The sequence below is a fragment of the Bacillus rossius genome, chromosome 15 (assembly GCF_032445375.1).
Source record: "Bacillus rossius redtenbacheri isolate Brsri chromosome 15, Brsri_v3, whole genome shotgun sequence".
Classification (NCBI taxonomy): domain Eukaryota; kingdom Metazoa; phylum Arthropoda; class Insecta; order Phasmatodea; family Bacillidae; genus Bacillus; species Bacillus rossius.
The window spans coordinates 25,496,008-25,516,545 of record NC_086342.1 but is presented as its reverse complement, the minus strand read 5'-3'; the positions used below and the strand labels follow the sequence as shown (position 1 = coordinate 25,516,545).

General features: G+C 32.3%; 1 protein-coding gene across 4 annotated transcripts in view; it reads right to left on the bottom strand.

The window, feature by feature from the left end:
• LOC134539580 (octopamine receptor beta-2R-like) overlaps positions 1–20,538 on the bottom strand; it is a 697,934-nt gene that overhangs the window by 45,136 nt on the left and 632,260 nt on the right. For all 4 annotated transcript variants that reach the window (XM_063381737.1, XM_063381735.1, XM_063381736.1 and 1 more), the window contains one exon: positions 13,507–13,550. The gene's annotated coding sequence lies outside the window, so the exon portion shown is untranslated. The remainder of the gene's footprint in view (positions 1–13,506; positions 13,551–20,538) is intronic.

Sequence of the window (20,538 nt, the reverse complement as noted above, 5' to 3'; positions counted from 1 at the left end):
AGTTATGTGTTACACCTCATGAAAAATTTGTAACTTTTCCACGAGAATATAAAATAATTTCTTGTAATATCTTATCACATATTACAGTTCAGGGAATATAAAAACTAACATATAGAGTACTTTAGAATTTAAAACTTCTGTACATTCTATTACATTAGTAAAGCATTTGAAAGATTTATCTATCTCTACTAATAATAAAATTGTTGGTGGTAAAAATTCTGTAAATTAATAGAAGTAATGGAAAAAAAAGTATTGGACATGGCTATTCATATTAAGTAGTACCATTTTTATATTTTTATTGGCGTATTTTAATGAACCTTTTTCGTTAGTAAGTTATTGGATATATTAAACACTATGGTATGTATAATTATATATTTCCATCCCTAAAGGGGTGAACACAGGATAAAATAATCAAGATAATTAAATTTGTCTACGAAGATAATGAAACATAATAAAAGATATTGGGTTTAATAATAAACATATCAAAACGAGCAACCACAATTTTACCATTTTGTGAAATATAACCGCTAAATCCGAATCTACTTAAATTAGAAGTGATAAACTAAAGAACAACGTGCATTTAGAGTTGCATATTGTATTTTTTTATTTATCGAATTTTATCCTTATGGGATAAAAAAGGGGGGTAGTTTTTGTTTATATCTCTCTTTTTTTTAATTTTAACACTCTTGTTACGATCACTTTTATCAACTTGAGATCATGTCTCATAAGCTCTTTTTTTTCGCATAGACTTCACTCATCTACTTTCTGCATCCATGTTTGGTGAGCAGCGACGAGACCGTCTCCTGGTCAAACTAAGGAAGGATCATGCTATTGTTTGTAGGTAGGTATCACGACACGTTGCGTCGCTTCTCGCTCGGTGTGGCCACCCACATTAAAAAAAAAAAAAAACTTTTTTTTTCTCCCAAGTGTCTTCGTCTCTTCTCATCGCAAACAATGTGGCCAAGCACTGAGGGTGAGTTGCAAAGTAACCAAGGGGAATATGTTTTAAATCAAAATATCATTGTTTTACTTTCCATTGCATATTATGTTAAATTTCAAATCCAGAGGTGTAATCTATTTTTCGTAAAGTGTACCAAAAAAATGTACGGGTTGTGAAATAGTGTTAAGGTTCGCTTCGTTTGCCCTAATTTAATTTTTTTTTTGTAAATTTACCAGCTAAATTTAAAAAAAAAATTAAATGACTCATATTATTTTCGGTGTTTTTTTTATTTTCTTTGTTTTTATTTTTGACTAAAAAAAGTTTTAAAAAATTGAAATGAATATAACTAGCATAGAGGTGTCAGATAAACTAACATTCGCGCTATCAGAGCTTCAACCGGAAGCGTTCAACAACCATTAAACAAAATTTATTATTATTTTTTAATTTTTTTAGTTCGGCCGTGTATGCTGAGTGTTCCGATAGCGAACCATACATCCGTATGGAATTGTTTGTTTTTTTGCCTGACCTTCGTCCGTGACGCTATCTGCGTGTGTTCCACGGGCGTAGCGGTGTTATTTATGACGTTTCACGTCCTGCCCGTGTGAGCGAGCGCTGCAATACAAATGGAAGGTCGTCGGTTACAACAGCGAGATCCCGCGTTTACCCCCTCCCCAACCATTGTCTTCTCACCCTCCCCCCTTCCTTCCCCCCCCCCCCACCCCGCGAATCCCTCCCCAACATCCCCAGGGTCCACTGATATGGCACCGGCGACGTACATTTCCCGCGCAACCCTCTGTTTCATTCCAAAACTTGTCTCCCGTCGCTCGTGAAATACGACCGCCAAACTTCCACGCAGTCGGGAGGACGGTATCTGGTTCAGTGATGAGACTCTCAGCGCTGGTCGATAACTAAATTTCTCCCGCAAAGTATTAGACATTTTCACTTGGGCGAAAAAAAAAAAAAATAAAAAAAAAAATCTGGTAACAAAATTTTGCTACAAAAATATTTCGCTCTTGCGTTTGTGTGGCTTTAAAAATTTACGGACTTCCAGTGGTGAATAGCATTTCTTGATATACAAGCTTTTTTTCTCAAATTTTGTTACGAGGCGATAGATACAAGCTCATGTCACCTAAGTAATGTATGCTGCTCGGAACTCAACCGTTTAAGATTTCAGCTCCTTATCTACGGCTAGTTGATGCAACCGCGCTTTGGTACGGTTTGCCACATATAACCATAATTCAAATTCCAATTTTAATAAAAAATTATTATTATTAAATGTAAAAGGTTTTTCCTTCTCAGTCTGAGATTGACTCTATTATCGCACCCATCATAAAATTCTAAATCATACACAACTTCCATTAAATTCAGAAAATGTTTTGATTAGATTAACTATTAAACATTTTTAAGAGAAACAATATTTTCCTGTATAACATTTTCTTTATAAATAAAAGTATATGATTTTATAATTTCATATTCTGTGACACTTAATAATTAATGATCTTGTATTAGCTCATTTATAAAAACAAAACATTAGAATACAATTGAAATTAAGGGTGATATTAAAGTAAGAAAATAAATATTTCTTAAAATATAAACGCTAAACACTAAATATCATAGGTAGTATTATTTGTTATAAAATTATTTTGCATTCCTCAAATTAATAACATTTTCATTTAACCTTTTTAGATAACGGTCTGGTAATCTAATTTTATACTTACAATCCAGAATAGTTAGGCTAAGTACATATACTCTATACCAATGTTAGAAGCATTAATTTTAAATTCTGTATCAGAATACTCTCTATTAATTTTGAGTTCTTGCAGTTTAGTGAAATCATGTGCATTGATTATGCTGCTGATGAACGGTCCAATTTCATATATTTTTAATAGTTTATTTGAAAGAATTAAAAGAAGTGTAAAATAAGGATATTTCATGGATCAAAATATGAACTCTAAAATCTAATTTTAAAAAAATCAAGTTTACTTTTTACTCACTATTTTCATTTGAAAATAAAAATTAAATTTGATATAAAAAGTTTGAATTTTTGTAAAAAAAAAAATCATGACATTACTACGGAAACTGACTTTGGAATTTCAAGTTGATGTAAAAGAAAAACTAAAAATTTCATGGAAATTGTTGGAAATTTAATCTAAGATATCTTTAAATTAGAAATAATAGGTATGAAATACCATCAAATTTATTTAGTGAACCAGAACCGGCATATATTTACTACTCGGGTAACTTGGTGACCGTAACTTTGTTTCGTAGCTGCTACCTATAAAACCTTTTATAAAACTGTTGTCTTAAACTTTGTCTTTTCATTTTTCTCCTGGAAGCAAATAAAAAAATGTTTTGAACTGTTTACATTAAGACAGACTAGAGTAGGTAGAATTATTTATGACGCAACTGGAATTTGCTACATAAAAGAGAACATAGTGACACACACCTATGTGGAGAATGGTGACAAACAACAAAAACATTTCTCCTTGCAATGATAAACTACACTTTATGGGGGAATACTTCCTGCCTTATGAAGGAAAAGAAAATGAAAAAAAAAAAAAATGAGAAGAAATTTGAAACCTTTGTTGGATAACGTACGAAAAAGAAAGGGAAAAAAAATTACCAGATCATTCATTCTAGCATTTTTATTTTGTCCCCAGATAAACGTACCTGCCGTAAAAATGTGTCCGGATGCGTCATTTTCCGTTAGAAGTAAAAATTACTTTTTTTTTCAGTTGATTTTATTTTATTTTTTTTTGTAATGTTACGAGCATTTTCAAAACCATTGCGTTGTTAGAATAGATTCAACGAATATAATATAAATATTTAAATTTGTTTATATGCCTGTTAATTATGCCCATAGAAAAAAATGCTGACTACTTTGTTTTAAAATACAGTTCACATAAGGACACGAAGCAGTTATAACATATAAAAACTACAAGTCCAGCATTTTTAGATGTCTATATAAATACCAGTTAGTGCACATTTGTCACATTTTGGCTGTAGGAAATCGAGCATTCATGTTTACTGCATTGTCATTTGGTAAGTTGAAGATATGAATAATGCCTATGAAAGAATTTTTAGTCAATTTTAAGGCTTAAAAGTAGTTTAAAATTAATCTAAATATTTACTAAAGATCTGCGCCTTATGGTATAAATTCTCCCAAAAAGATTATCTTTATATATATATTTCTTGTGTGCGTGTGTATGTCACTGAACTCCTCCTAGACGGCTGGACCGATTTTGATGAAATTTTTTGTGTGAGTTCACGGGGATTCGAGGATGGTTTAGATTCACAATTGGATATTTTATCTCGATTCTGAGTTAAGAAAAAACTAAAAAATGTAATGTGTGTCATAGATATACAAACTGTTAGTGTCATTCCTCTATGTCTGCCGAGCAATAGCTTTCAAGCCATTACGTTACGTTTTGCTATTGTAAGGAAGTAAGTAGAGAGTAAGAAAAAAAAGCTCTTGACAGTTTGTAGTGTTGCCATATTTGTTTCAATTTTCAATACCGTTTTTGTATATTACAATTTAAATTGCAGAAAAAAATCATGTTTCATAGACACATAAATAGTGAGTGTGTCATTTCTCTATGTCCACGAGGTCTCGCCGCGTTATTTTCTCCTTGGGGTGAACCCGTCCGCTTGATTAAATAAACAGCTTTTATCGTCGAATGATTTCATGATATATTTCATGAAAATCTGCTCTCATAAAAAAGTTAGTTTTATAGACATTCAATAGGTCTCTCTCTCTCTCTCTCTCTCTCTCTCTCTCTGAAGATCAATCTATGAATCGTTACAAATTTATTTCCTTTATTTTTTTAGTTTGATTTGATACAATATGATTTCACTAAAAATCAATTTTTACCCCTTCCTATTTTCATTTCCACATTACGAAGTTTCACTTCTTCCACGTGGAGGGACTCCACGCAATATTTTTGCATGCAATTAAAAACTATTTTTTGATTATGCCAAAGAAGTATAACTTCACATGCGCGTACCTAAGTACACGCACCCATTTTTTAAATTTAATTTCTTCTATATATATTTTTCCTCCCTACCTAGGGCACTTATTATTCTTTTAAATTTCACGTGTATGTTTTCAATGTCATTCGAGCTGTATAATTTTTTTTTGTCAAATTGGTCATTATTTATACTTTGTTTCATTTTGGAAACATACGTATTTTAGGTATTATGACAAATAAAAATAATTAGTTTCGCTAACATTCTTAGGTTTTTATTGTGTGGATAGTTTCAAGTTTAATATTATGTAGGTACATAAATTCTTAAACTTATAAATTTCTTCGAAATTTATTCATAGGTAGGTAGGGCCTACTAATATTTTCTATTTGTCAATATTGTTATTTTTTTTACATTACCTACTTATTTGCAAGGAGTTTGGTTTAGTGTTTATAATTTATCTGCTGAGCGTCAAGAGTCTTAGGGCTGCTTAGACCGAAGACCAGAAATATTTATCAATTATGTAATATATTGTTGAAAAATTTGAATTTAACTATTTCATGAAAGTTGCTTTTTTTTATTAATTAGAATAGTTACGTATAATTGCCATCTTCCTTTATTTCATATTAAACATTATGTTTGGTTGAGTGTGAGATAATTTTATTTATGTATGTTTTAATTTCATTTAATTTCTTATATATATATTCTTACCTACCTACTTCTATTAAATTTCAGGCGGATGTTAACATTGTCATTCCAGTTGTATAATTTTTTTGTCAAATTAGTTGTTATTTATACTTTTTGTTTCATTTTAGACTATGTTTTTTTATACTTAATTCAAATATTTGTGGTGTGTACAGGGAGTGATGTCTCTATTAATTTCTATACTCCTTTGGATAAGCGGAATATTGCCACCACAGTTTTACATATAAAGAAATCCTACAAGATGGACAAAATAAGCTAAACAAAATGACATAATGATATGTTGTCCTCCTATTAAGAGCTAAAATTTACATACTTGAAAGTTTCTTCAGTTAGTGTCAATAAGAAAATGGTTAAGTAAATTATGACAAATAAATATAGTTTCACAAACATCCTTAGTTTTTTTTTTTTGGTGTGTATAGGCTGGACCGATTTTGATGAAATTTTTTGTGTGAGTTCACGGGGATTCGAGAATGGTTTAGATTCACAATTGGATATTTTATCTCGATTCTGAGTTAAGAAAAAACTAAAAAAAAACACGCTTTAAAAGCAAAAAAAACTAAGCATTGTTGATAATTAGCCTCCATGGCTACGGGCTTTTTCAAAATTAAGAAGCAAGAAAATAAAAGTACACGTTTTTCATTTAAAATTTGTTACAATAAATCGTTTTCGGTGATAATTAAAATTTTTATTTTCAATAAATCACTCATATTCGTTGTGGATTACTTGAGTTTATTTCAATTTGGTCCACTGGAAAATGTTTATTTAACTTATTTTTCATTTATAAGTAGTTGATAATTTTGGAATGTTTTACATTCGATCCGGTAGACTGCGCTACCATCGCAGCATCAAATATTAAATATAATTCTATTTTAATTTCAGTTTGTCCTGAGAGTTAGTGCTGCGATCAAATTGAGAAAAATATTTGAAATTTGTGTTATTATTGTGTTCGTTTAAGTCGTGTGCTAATTAAAATATTAACTATGAATAGAAATTGATGTTTGAAGAGTTTTGAAGTGTTCCTAAAAAACGATACTTTTTGCGAATTTAGGGTGGAATCGAAGTAAGTATATTTTGTATAAATTTTTTATCAAATTTACACGTGAGTTTTATAACAACCAACCTAACCTAAAAATTTATTTGTGTAGCTCATTAATTTCATAATAATTTTTTTAAATTGTTATTACTATTCATGTTTTAAATAAAAAAATTATTAAAAAATTAGAAAAAAATTCTATTAAAATTTACATACTTTAAAAAAATTATTCATTTTCAAAATTAAGAAGCAAGAAAATAAAAGTTCACGTTTTTCATCTAAAATTTGTTACAATAAATCGTTTTCGGTGATAATTAAAAATGTAATTTTCAATAAATAACTCATATTCGTTGTGGATTATTTAAGTATATTTCGTATAAATTTTTAATCAAATTTACACATATGTTTGTTAACAACCATCCTAATCTCAAACTTATTTGGTAGCTTATTGACTTCATAACATATTTTTCAATTGTTATTTTGTAAATAAAAATAATTATTTAAAAGAAAACTATCAAACAATTAAAATTCATTTTAAAAGTTTTTTGCGAATTTAGGGTGGAATCGAAGTAAGTAGATTTTGTATAAATTTTTTATCAAATTTACACGTGAGTTTTATAACAACCAACCTAACCTAAAAATTTATTTGTGTAGCTCATTAATTTCATAATAAATTTTTTAAATTGTTTTTTTATTATTGTTTAAAATAAAATTACACGTTTTTTTTTATCTAATTTATCAAATTTACATGTGAGTTTTATAACAACCAACCTAACCTAAAAATTTATTTGTGTAGCTCATTAATTTCATAATAAATTTTTTAAATTGTTTTTATTATTCATGTTTTAAATAAAATTACAAGTTTTTTTTATCTAAAATTTGTTACAATAAATCTTTTTTGTTAACTAATTAAAATTTAACTCTCAATAAAAAAAACTCACATTCGTTGCGTATTATATTACAGTATTTTTTTTTTTTGCAGAAAAATGCCACGTCTTCGAGGAAGAGCCAGAAATATTGGTCGACGTACTCCGAACGCGCAATTGGTCTATGATCGTCGTATAAATAGAACAGATGAAGAACACTCGGCGGATAATGCAAATCTGAGAGATCAAGTTGCATCTACACGTGCGAATGAAAATTCAGTACAACGCACTCGAAGTCTTCGTGCTAATGCAGTAAGACAACGAGAGGCACGTCAACAAGCGACGGATGCACATAGAAAACGTAACCAACGCCGGATGCAAAATGTTCGAGCATTGACAATAGCATCACTCAATCGCCTTGCGTTTGAATATGATCCTGAAATCAACTATTCGTCACATGCATTAATCTCGATTGGTAGTATGGACAAAAAGTGTCAACATTGTCATGTTTTCAGGTGAATCAGCTGATTTATGTTGCGCATCTGGAAAAATTTCACTGCCATCGCTAAATCCACCGCCCGAACCTTTAAAAACACTTTTAGCTGGCACCACATCTCAATCGAAATTGTTTTTGCGAAAAATTCGTAAATTCAATTCATGCTTCCAAATGACATCATTTGGAGCAACAAAAATTGTTCATAATGAAGATGGTCGTAATTTCGAATCTACATTCAAAATTCAAGGTCAAGTGTACCACCAAATTGTTTCATTGCTCCCAATGCCTGATGCCGATCCAAAATTTTTACAAATTTATTTTATGGGCAATGAGGAGCAGCAATCACACACACGCTGCGCTTACAATTATATAGAGCAGATGGAGGAACGAGAAATTGTGGACATTTTGGAAACGTTTTTGCAAAACCATAACCAGTTGTTGCAATTGTTCAAGACTTTTTCTAGCAGACTGCAAAACGACAACTACGCCATTATTATTAAAGCAGACAAAGTGCCCTACGGAGAGCACGCAGGCACATATAATGTTCCAACTATTAATGAAGTTGCAGTTGTTATGGCTGGTGACCCATGTGAACGTCGGGACATTTGCATTCAACGCAGAGATAATACGATGCAAATAATTCAAGACAATCATCGTTCTTACGATGCATTGCAGTATCCGTTGATATTTTGGGAAGGAGAAGATGGATACCATTTAAATATTAAACAAAGGAATCCAACTACAGGTACAACTTATAGACTATCTTACAGATTTTTTTTTTTCCAAATAATTTCTGTATCTCTCATATATACTTATATTTATTTGCAGGTGAAGAACTGATCAAGAAAGTTACTGCTATGAACTTCTACGCATATCGATTGATGATTCGTGCTAATGAAGACAATACCATTCTCCGATGCAGACAGCTATTTCAATATTGTCGATATGTACGTAAAAATCGAAAGTGAGAGATTACGATAAATAAAATTTAATCAAACAAAACTTCGTGCTGAGGAGTACATTCATTTGCGTGACGCCGTTATTGGTAACGTAGATGCATCTAATGACATCAACAACATCGGTAGCGCATATATTCTCCCATCATCATACATTGGTAGTCCGCGTCATATGCAAGAGTATATTCAAGACCCCATGACTTACGTACGTGCATATGGCCGACCAGATCTTTTTATCACATTTACATGTAATCCAAACTGGGATGAAATTCAAAGTTTGTTGTTGCCAGGTCAAACATCGATGCATCGCCATGATATCACTGCACGTGTTTTTAAACAAAAATTAAAATCTTTGATGAATTTGATTACACATCACTCGGTATTTGGTGAAACATGTTGTTGGCTTTACTCTGTAAAATGGCTAAAACGAGGTTTACCTCAATGGCATATTTTGATTTGGTTGGTGGATAAAGTACGCCTAGAAGAAATCGACAAAATTATTTCAGCCGAAATTCCAGATCCAAATGTTGATCAAGAATTGTTTCACATTGTAACAACTAATATGATCCATGGTCCATGTGGTACTCTAAACATGATGTCACCATGTATGGACAATGGAAAATGTACGAAACGTTTTCCAAAACCATGCCAATCTGATACTATCACCAATATTGACGGTTATCCATCTTACCGGCGTAGAGACGTAGACAATGGCGGTCAATCATATGAATTGCGTCTGTCAAACGGTGTGACAGTAGATATTGATAATCGATGGGTAGTTCCATATTCACCATTGCTGTGCAAAACCTATAAAGCGCACATAAACGTTGAACTATGCAGTTCAGTGAAATCTATAAAATACATTTGTAAGTATGTTCACAAGGGCAGTGATAAAGCTGTATTCGCTGTTCAAAATGTAAATGACAATGACGAAATTACACGTTATCAAATGGGTCGATACATAAGCAGTAACGAAGCTATTTGGCGCATTTTTACGTTTCCTATACATGAAAGGGATCCTGCTGTTATACATTTGGCTGTGCATATTGAAAATGGACAGTGTGTTTACTTTACAGAACAGACTGCACTACAACAAGCTTTAACGGCTCCAAAAACAACTCTTACTGAATTTTTCAACCTTTGTTGCCGACAAGATGTTGTTGGTCAATTCGCAAGGACATTAATGTATACTGATGTTCCTAAATTTTTTACGTGGAATAAACAATCAAAAAATTGGGTACTACGGAAACGAGGCATTCCAGTCCCAGGATTCACCGACATATTTATGACAAATACTTTAGGTCGAATATAGCCTATACAGTTCATCCTAAGCAACGCGAATGTTTTTTTTTTTTTGCGTTTGTTATTGGTTAACGTTCCTGGACCAACATCTTTCCGATATTTGCGAAAAGTCAATGGTACTTTATACGACACTTTCTTTGATGCGTGTCATGAGTTACATTTATTGGAGGATGATAACCATTGGGATCTCACACTTGCAGATGCAGCACTGAGCTCATCTCCACAACAAATTCGTCAATTATTTTCAATAATATTGACGTGTTTTCCGTCTGAAGCATCTGCTTTGTGGGACAAATATAAAGACTCAATGAGTGAGGATATTTTACATCGGATAAGAATTACTAATCAAAATCAAAATATTGAATTCTCCGCAGAAATATATAATGAGTCATTAATAATTATTGAGGATATTTGTGTTCTTATTTCGAATATGCCGCTCATCCATTTCGGCATGCCAGCGCCGAACCGCCCAGCAGTAGATACCATCAACAGCGATGTTCAACGGGAACACCACTTCGATAGAACTTCTTTGGCTACTTTTGTTGCCAATAATGAACAATTGCTCACTGCTGAGCAACGAAATGTATATGATCAAATTAATGTATCAATTGCAGCGCAACAAGGTGGATTCTTTTTTTTGGATGCACCAGGTGGTACTGGTAAAACATTCCTCATTTCATTGATACTTGCGCGCATCCGATCACAAAATAATATTGCATTGGCTATTGCTTCATCAGGAATCGCAGCAACGTTACTTGATGGTGGACGGACGGCGCATTCAGCGCTTAAATTACCTTTGAATGTTCACACAAATCCCGAAGCAATGTGTAACATAAAGAAGCATTCAGGCATCGCTCAAGTTTTGAGAAAATGCAAAATTATTATCTGGGATGAATGTACCATGGCCCACAAGCATTCGCTTGAAGCTCTCGACAGGTCCCTGAAAGATATCAAGGATAATACCAGGCTTTTCGGTGGTGCCTTATTGTTGCTGTCTGGTGATTTCAGACAAACATTACCAATCATTCCACGCGCGACATATGCAGACGAAATAAACGCATGTTTAAAAGAATCTTATCTATGGCGAAGTGTCAGCAAATTATGCCTTACTATTAATATGCGCGTTTAACTTCAAAATGATCCATTAGCGTCAAGGTTCTCTGAACAATTGTTGGATATTGGCAATGGTAAAATTGAATTGTATGAAGATACACAATACATTCGACTTCCAGAGAATTTTTGCAACATGGTGGCTACCAAAGATGAGTTAATAAACAGCATCTTTCCAGATTTGAGACATAATTGTACTAATCATGGATGGCTACGAGAGCGAGCAATTTTAGCTGCGAAAAATTTAGATGTTGATGCCATCAATTTCAAAATACAGCAATTACTGCCTGGTAATGAAACTACATTTAAATCGATCGACACTGTTGTTGATCCTGATGAAGTTGTTAACTATCCTGTAGAATTTTTAAATTCATTAGATTTACCTGGAATGCCACCACATAATTTGCGACTGAAGGTTGGTTCAACTATAATTTTGCTTCGAAATTTGAATGCTCCGAAATTATGTAATGGGACGCGATTAGTTATAAAAAAAATCATGGGCAACATTCGTGAAGCTACTATTTTGAGTGGAAAATTTCAATGTGAGGTTTTACTTCTACCACGGATCCCAATGATTCCTTCAGATTCGCCTATACCATTCAAACGTTTACAATTTCCAATCCGCTTGGCATATGCTATGACTATAAATAAGTCACAAGGCCAAACAATGACAATTTGTGGCTTAGATTTAGAAAATCCGTGTTTTTCTCACGGTCAATTATATGTTGCGTGTTCCAGAGTTGGAAAACCATCGAATTTGTTTGTTTATACGCCTCAAGGATTAACTAAAAATATTGTACATCCAATAGCATTAAGATAAATTAAGTTTTTGTAAATTAATAAATAAATGTTATAAAATAGTTTCAGTATAATATTATTTTACCTTTACTTAAAACAAGTTAAAGTTTGTATTTACGATGCTGTTATTGCCACACTCCACGGATAATATCCCAACCTGTAATCAGTCATATCATTCACTTAAAATTTTCGGTTACACCTAGAAATATCCGTGTCAATAATCATAGACAGTGGCTGCTATTATCCAGTCTACAAATTTCATCCGTGGAGTGTGGTAATAGATGCATCTTTTTAGTTAACACAGCTTCTACATTTCACTTCACTCATACAGTATATGCATACTTACACACACAGTATATACTCACATGCTACCGATTGGTCGAATTTGTATAAGTGTACATGTAATGACGTTAGATATTAAAATAACTCTTGAATAATAATTTTCATCAAAACAGTCCAGATTGTTACAGCTTATTGAAGAATGTTTGAAATTTTCGAATTAACGACGTGTGTACAGGACAACGTCTGTCGGGTCTGCTAGTTATTACTATAAATGTACAGCATACAGCACATGTTTCATTAGTGTGGAAAATATTAAATAACAAGAAAAATGTATTTATTTAAAGTTTATATTTTTTGTATGGTTTCCAAGAACATGCTAGAGCTTGATTATTTTTAACAACCACATGGATATTTAGAAATCGTTTTGTGCTGTATAGATAATAACTGGTTGGATAAGAAATTGTGAAAATGAAGTAACTCACTCTAGTTTTGGCATATTTTAAAATTTAATACGGTGCAGAAAATTTCAATTTCAGTTAGTTTGGACCAGTTTGTAACAAAAACGTAATACTTACCTATTCAGTAAGGCTAAATTAATAACCGCCCTATTTAAATCAAGCTCAAAATGTGTTTATAATAAAAACTGAACAACATTTGAAGCTTTGCGCTATAAAAAATATGATATAAAAGTCCAACAATAATTTTAAATCTTCCACAATAACTGAAAGAGAAAAATTAATATTAATGTAGGATTTAGTACATTTGTTAGAAGAGCTGTATATATATATTTATTCATCTTACATGGTATATTTGGACTAACATTTCATGAAAATTAATATGGTCTATACTTTGTTAAGAAATGTCGAATAAATTTTTAATTTTGTGAGTTTGATATGAAATACTCAATGTCGCCTTAAAGTATTGAAAATATTAAAAAAATTCCATGATATAACATTAAGTTATTTAATAAGCATAAAATCATGCTAAAACTAATACTTAACATCTTAAGTAATATATTTTCTTAGGAATCGACAGCTATTAAAATACGTTCTCACCTTATAAAAGCTCTTTCCTGGTTTTGCTGTTTTACACCAAGATTCTGAAACAAAAAAAGAACAACAATTTACACACTTGCATTTGTAGCCTTGTGAGTAAATTATTTATTTAAAGGTTACTGTTTCAGTCGCTACGTCATAAACCAAGTTATATGTTCTGTCCATGAACTTAACCTTAATCAAATTAAAACATATATTTTACAGCAGTATATACCTACATAAAATTGAATTATTGATTATTTTTGTATATATTAATTACGGCTTAATATTGTGCAGCTTACTATACATACTGCTTTGACAAAAGTTGTTACAAAGCAAAAATTCACTTTTGGCACAGCTTACAGGCGCAGATATATTCCGAAGTACATATTTTTTCTGGAACTTGATGTAAACTTTGGAACATTTTGAGAAATTATTTCAAAATAATTGATTTAATATTTTCTCGTATTCCATGCAGCGAAATTGATTACAATGTTTTAATTAAATGCACTAAGCATTGTACCATTTATGACGAACTTCATACTACGCCTAAAGAAGTAAATATTATTATTTTTTTAAACTTCAAATCTATTTCATGCCTTGAGCTTAAAAGTGGTTTAAAATTAGTTTTAGACTAATTTATACGAAAATAGAAGGTATACAATAGTTTAAACTGATTTGTTTGCGTACGTAGCGAAAAGATTTTTTTTGTGTGTATCAAACACTTTTTTTAACCTCTTGCAGTAATAATTCGTCTCACCAAAAGTTTCAGATGATATTTAAGGTTTTTAAAATACAAGTTTTAACGTATTTGGTGGTATACTTACTAAAGTATTTATGATTATTTTGTTCTAGAAATTTGTTTATTTACATTCTCTAAAGTAATGGTTGGCTGCATCAAAATTAATTCGAGACAACAAATTTAGTTGATATTTAGAAGGGTTGAAATAAATAAAAACGGATTTAATAGTGTGCATGTAACGAAATTAATATATGTATATAAAATTATTTAATTATTTATTTCAACTTTAGTTTTGTTTTCTAAACCTTGCTGTTATGATTCATATTAACAACTGTATGAAACTAAAGTTTTAGAATATATTAGAACATCTAAAGTACGTTGTACATATTTGAGAGATCAATTTTCGTCTTTTAAATGTTGTTTTTTGTTAGTTTGTTTTAGCGTTTACAATAAAGGTTAGTTGTATCAATAAAATGTTTTAGAGAAAATATTTTAATAGTATTTTAATAAATTCTATTATATATTATTTATTTTACATATAGCTATAGTAAACGTACAAACAATTCAAACGGATTTTTTAAAGTACCTACTAAAAGAGTTATGCAATCTTTTTGTCCTTCAGCCCTGTCCTTTACCACCCCTTGCAGTTATAACTGTTAGTTTAACAAATTAATTTTGAAAAACGGTTTTGGTGCAACTCGTTTAAGGACGTAAAATAACTTCATAAACATATTAAGCATATTAAGGGAGTAAAAGTGATTTTCCCATTTTTAAAAAAAAACAAAAGTCCACATTTCTACCCAATCGTATTTCGTCCATTATTTATTTTACTTAATTCCATGTAGGTATCCGTTTAAAAGTGAATTTTGGAAATTTCCGGCAGTTACTGTGTCCACAATAAGTGATCTATATATAATATAAAAAAAAATATTATCTTTTAAAATGACGATGGTTTTAGGTTCTAATGGAACATAAAACGAAAACATATGCAATAGTTTTCTGATAGTGCCACCGTGGTAACGGTTAAAGTAGGGAGTCTTTCTTCGTAATCTACCTAAAAGCAGAAATTTTTTTGGACACCTAAGTATAATAAATCTAATACCTTAAGATTCTTAAATGATTTGGTAACATCGTTATCTTTTAATTATGGCAATAACGTGATACTCTAAAATTTAAAGACTTCTTTTCAAATAAAATAATTATAAGAGCTTTTTTTCCTGCTTCTCCAGCAAGGCTCTCTTAAATCACCCTAAGGGTTATCAGAGAGACAGCTTCCGGAATTTAATTTAATGGTGGGCGGACGCAATTTATTTTCAGGCCAGAACGAAATGAACTCCGAATAATGATTTTTAAAATTAGTTATTTTATCATAGGTGCAAACATAGAATATCCGTTTATGGAGCAGTTCGGACCACCTTTGTGTTGTGATTAGTTATTTTTACAATAACAGCCCACAAGATTTCATCTATTAAATTTCTACTACTATTTTATTAATTGCAGCTTGAAACACACGAGTTAATTTCAGTAATTAAAAATACAAATTATTCTTTCTGAGACATAGAAGGACCTAACTTTTCGTTTTAATCTTATTTATGGTGTACTTGTTGAGATTAATTAAAAGGAAGTATCTAATCTCCAAATAAATTATAAAAAATACGAATGGAAAGAAGCCTACAGGAAATATTTGACGTTATCTTTTTGATTTTAGCTTTACTTTCAATTGATTTATTAATTAAACTTTTGGTTATTTATGGGGTCTAAATATTACAAAAGTGTTTATGCAATGGTTTTAATACATTCAAGTCCTATTTGTTTTGCAGTCTTAGCACAAACCGAGATCATTTAACCATATGGTAGCCTATACAGTTGTATAAACATACAACAATTATTTTTAATGATTTGAGGGAACACAAATTATGATTTTTTCATCATATTCTCAAAGTAGACCATTTAAAAAAGGGGCAGCATGCAAATGGTTAACATAAAATTGAAAATCACATAACGTGCCCTAAATTTATGGTAGGTTTGAAATAAAAATTGGTGTTCAAAGGGCGCGCAAGCCATTAATAAACACTTATATAAATGAGAAAACTATTTTTACATAAAATTATATTTAAAGCCTATGTTAAGAATTCAATTACATTTGAATAGCGAAATTCGCTAAATAAATATGAAAAATAGTCCAGAAAAATAACAGTAAACTATTTTTCTGTTGAGAGATTATGTTGTAAAAACTGTTATTTTCCACCAGAAATATTTATTTGATTATCGTAGACACTTTATTGATCTAATAGCTCTTTGGGGTGAAAGACGAAAGCAATTCTTAATACGTAGAGCTCAAAAGTTTCAGAAAATTAAGAAGCTGCATGGGAATGTTTCTGCAACATCGACGAAATGCATCTGAGGAATTTTCGTCCTGTACAACTTTGTCTATCGTGGGTAGATCTGAGTGATTGTTGGGTTTGATTATCAGACGCTTGTTTTGCAAATGGCGGTGCAGACAAGAACGCGGGTTTTGCAGTTACCGTTGTGATCCGTCCTAAAAATAAGTACACCATGATAAACGCAACACTACCAACCAGAGGCTTAGGAGAGGGTAAAACATTTGCCACGAAATATTTACGCACAATATAAATATATGTTTTCAAATCTAATACATCAAGTTATAACTAAAATTATTAGCTGGTATTTTCGTAAAATGTAATAATTTCTTAACATTAAAAAAAATGTTTCTAATATAAGATTTTTATGAGCACATGACACCATTAGAAGTTTAAAAAATGTTCTTGTTTTACCTTTTGGGGGAAAAATTGTCTGCGGGATGCTTTCAGAAGAATGTACCATGATATTAAAGATTGCGTTTCATACATTTGAGATATGTATTTTGTGAAATATCTAAAATTCAAACTCCAAATTTTGAAAATCTTTTTACATTTAAATCAAATATCAACCTCATCGGATTTTTTTTGTGCGAAATTAATAATCAATGTTTTCATCCGGATTCTAAACATTTATAATCACGAACTACAGCGATTATTTCGCTGATTCATTGGGTGTCAAAGTAGACTAGAATCGCACGTGCATTTGCTTCACATTGGTTTTTTGACTACAGTGGTCTTGACAACCCTGAGACAGTTGTATGCGAGGATAAGAAGTGGTTACCGCAATCAAACGCAACCCTTCAGGGGATGTGACCTTGTCATCAACCAATGCGCACTTTTAGAAGGCTTGAAGTTAACTCCAACCTGGATTCAAATAAATCTACGAAATAATCTTGTCTCTTTAAATTTAAAAAAAAAAGCTAGTCATTGAGTATACTAGCCAATGGTATGTAACATCTGACCTATCGAATCGCATTCTATTTATAACACAACACTTATATTAAAATAACATCAATAAAATCATTAAATTAACATGATATATTACCTATACATTGTTATTTCACAATGTATTTATAACATACTACGCAATGCCACATAAAATTCGTCACTCTTTTCACGGCCACTGTTAGCGGAACGAACGGTGAACAGTGGTGTCTTCTTTCTCTTTCTTCCTTTCTCTCTCTTTCTCTCTCTATTTAAACGCTTTGGAACTATTCGCGCTCGCTGACACCCTGCTGCCTGTCACACATTTCTATCGCATTCACGAATTTACCGCCACTGAATGCTGCGTTAACGAAAGCTGCAATGTTTAGCTGTACACTGCACTGATGCCTTGAGAACGACAGCCAGTGCACACTGAGTTATTTCTAGGGGCATGCTTATTTCGCGAAAAGATCTGAACACTTATTAGACTACAACAAGGTATACCCGCACCTGTGGATTCTTCCTTGTGATTGGCGGCCGTCTGTGAGAGATGTCGTTGCCTTATTTGACCGAGCCACTCAGGAGGCGTTTACTTCCACACTGAATCACTGCGACTGGTGTTGTTACAATTGATATGTACCTGGGAGAAACCCACCCAATCACGAAACACAGACGATGCTACAGTGTTTTAACTTTCATCTAGTCTCGAAATCTTTTCGCGAAATCTGCATGCCACTAGTTATTCCATACCACCTGAACTCCTTGGATCGCATGTGAACTCAGGTGGAGTTTAAGACATCATCAGTAGAGACCGGAAAAATTCGCGGATTCATTTCGTGATAGGCTGAAAATTCAAACATGTGTACAATTCTGCTGGTTCTGTTGTTGGCTCGCAGTTTAACGGGAGCTCTCTGGGCCAATGAGAGACTATCGACCAAAGAAGCGTCGAATCACAAGCTACCCAGTGGAGACGCCTCACAATTTAGTACCCAATGAACACGCGTGTTTACTTGACAATGCAGATGATAATGGAGGCTATCCTATAGGTCATTGAATCCGCGAATTTTTCCGGTCCCTAATCATGAGCTGTTGAAACGCGACTGGACGCAGAAACTGTGTGTGTGTGTTGATTGAGAAGGGGGGGGGGATGGTGTAGGGAGGGGGAAGTACCCAGAAACCTGCCGTCCGTCCGGGGCTTAACTGCGTCATTGTCCCGGACAATGGCGTGTTGCGTGTCGCGAGGGCCATTAGGCGGCGGACAGCCGTTTGGAGCGCGTGTGATGACGGCGCATGTGCGGGCCGCTGCCCAGCAGTCGCTTCCGAGGCGCGACGGAACAGGCGGGACATGGCCACTAAAGAAACAGCTGTGCGGTTTAGAAATGCCAAAACAAAAAAAAAAAAAAAAAAAAGTTTTGAAAAACTATTGTGTTTGTTTCGTCTTTTCGTTTTGTCGTGTTTTTGTCTCGTTTCACCTGTCGTGCTGAATTTTTTTTTGGGCTCAATATTTTTGTGCTGTCATCATTTGTGGGTTTCTTTTTATCGTTCCTATTCTGTTTTGGAAAACTTACGTGTTTGTTTCGTCTTTTCATTGTGTCGTTTTTTTTTGTCTCGTTTCAACCGTTGTGCTGAATTTTTTTTTTTTTTTGGGTTTAATACTTTTGTGTCGTCATCGTTTGTGGTTTTTTTTTTCGTTCTCTTTGTACATTTTTCTTTGTTTTTCTTTGTTTGTTGACAATATTCCTGTTACGGAATATTTTGTGGTGTTTATATCCTGTTAACAACAGCAATGTTTTGCTTAATTTGTGTTTTTTTTTTGTCTTTTGGATGTTTTTATTTATTTATTTATTTATTTTTATTTTAGTTTTTAGTTTTCTTCAACAGAAAAGGTTTATAGCAATGGCGTATGTCCAAAAACTTACATCAAGTCATAAAGAAAACACAGAAATGTCTTAAACATAATAACTGAATTTAAAATTCTGGGTAGGCTGTATTTTAGACTTCGCCCGCCAGGGGTTTGTTTCATGAATTTCCATCGCACTGAGCGGGAATGTTTGGGTGTGAAATATATAAAATAATTTAACAAAATTGATGATATATATATTTTTTACGTGAATTCGATGAACGTTTTACTTGACGGCAGGGTGGCCACGCCAGAAAAAAAAATTGCGACACCAAACCGCGACAAACTCGGCCCATCATCAGAGGGAAGCCTAAGACGTACATCAAGTTCTGACCCTGCCCGAACACGCCCTAATATTAACTTTCGGCCAACCTCGGGTTTATTTATATATATTTATATTTCTCTGTTTATTTTAATGTAGCTATACTAATCTAACTAACCGTTCATACTGTTTTAAAGTGTTTTAATGTAGCTAACCTAACCGACCACTTTTAATATTTGAATTCATTTTTCCAGCGCAAAAATGAAACAAATCCCGAGATTGGCCGAAGGTGAATATTCGGGCGTGTTCGGGCAGGGACAGAAATTGATGTACATCTTAGGATTCTCATCATCAGAGGGCATATCCACGGCCATTAGCAAAAAATCTTCTCACGAGGTAGACGTCAGGCTCGCTCGAGCCCATTCTTATAAAACACAAAAAATTCCTTGGAAGAATTACTTGAAGAAAAAATGAAGATATTTAGTTTTTCCTATGATAAATCTCATATAAATCTTCAATATATATTTTTAAATATTTATATTGTTATACGTTGTATTAATTTGTTGGTTTAGTTTGTATTGTATGTGAAAATAATTTTTTAACTTTTTGCGTCATTGTTTTTATTTATGTTTACTTAACTATATACGTTTTGTTTTATCATCTATTTAATTTTAACTTACTTAATGCATTTTAACGTGGATAAGTGAAAGACAATGTGGCACGCCGTAACTTCCCACACCACTTGAGTCAATGAAACAAAATGAATTAATTAAACACATTTGACTGACAACGACGCAATAGTTACAACAATAGCAGGAAATAAAAAATTACAAACATTCTAGAT